Source organism: Suncus etruscus, chromosome 5, assembly GCF_024139225.1.
Source record: "Suncus etruscus isolate mSunEtr1 chromosome 5, mSunEtr1.pri.cur, whole genome shotgun sequence".
In the NCBI taxonomy this organism is placed as follows: domain Eukaryota; kingdom Metazoa; phylum Chordata; class Mammalia; order Eulipotyphla; family Soricidae; genus Suncus; species Suncus etruscus.
This window is the reverse complement of record NC_064852.1, coordinates 104,713,692-104,715,007: the sequence shown is the minus strand read 5'-3', so window position 1 is coordinate 104,715,007 and position 1,316 is coordinate 104,713,692.

Here is a 1,316-nt window from a genome sequence, read left to right as displayed (position 1 = left end):
CTTTTAAGGATCCATTGGAAATACCCATACCCTCTAACTCTCACTTTAGCAGTACTTTAATTATATCTGAAGAATATAACCACAAGGTATAAAAAATAATTCAAGATCTCCTTTCAAAAATATCTCTTTAAAATTTCTTTCTTTATTTTTTATATAGAGCTATATACATGTTTATATATCAGAGATATGTCTTTCCATTTATATTTCTATTCATGAATCTTTCTTTTTTTATTTGAAATTTATTTTATAACTATAAGCCTTCAACTAACATTTTATGGAAGGTTCAAAGCTCTTGTCTTGCCTTACAAATAAACAGCAAAGTTAATGCTAAATCAAATTTAAATTTTCAATACTCTGTTTTTCCCAAAATGAAGGATTTATATTGAGTCCAACTAACATTTTTAAAGATTTTCCATTTGTAAAGTGAAAGGCATAATGGTACTCTATGTGAAGAGTGAGCTTATTGTGAGGATCAACCAAAACTACCTAAGTTAATAATATATTTATTTGTCAATCTTATCAGTTTTATTATTTTATAATAATACAATTATATTTAACTTATTAAAATAAAGATATTTAATCAAGATTAAAAATAAGATTGCGTAATATCTGATATACATATTAAAATCTTACTTTTATCCTATAGAAATACTTAATATTTTATTGCATCATAATTTACAGTCACGTATCACTTAATATAATACTTTATATTTCCTTCCATTTACCCTTTTTTGAATTATATTCAAATAAGATTAGGAGAGAGAACTTTAAATAACTAAGATATGTTTCAAATAAGACAAACAAAAAGTGATAAATAACTTAAAATTAACTTATCCTTCCCCCAATTTATCATCTCTTAATTTATATGTCCCATGTGAAATAAACATCACCATTTATAATTCACTCAGTTACATAAGCCATTTTATGGGAACTTTTTTGTCTTTGGGGTAGGGCCACATCTGGTGACACTAAGGGGTTATCTTTGATATTATGGGCTCAGAAATTGCCCCTAGTTTGGGGATAAATAAAAATCTGTCCTGGGTCAGCCATGTGCAAGGCAAATGCCCTACCACCGCACAATCGCTCTGGCCCTTTTATGGGAATATTTATTTTACTTTACTTTACTTTAAAAAATTAGGTGAAAAATTGGGAGTGCTGCCTGTGTGTGTCTGTCTACTGTCCTGTTGCATGAACCTCTTGGGAGTGGGCCGAAAAGAGGCTCCAGAAAAATTGCTCTCCCAGAGGCCAATTCTAGGGCAGGAATGCCAAGGAACTGCTCCATAAAGTGAAAACAGGCTATATGCAGTACTTTGCAG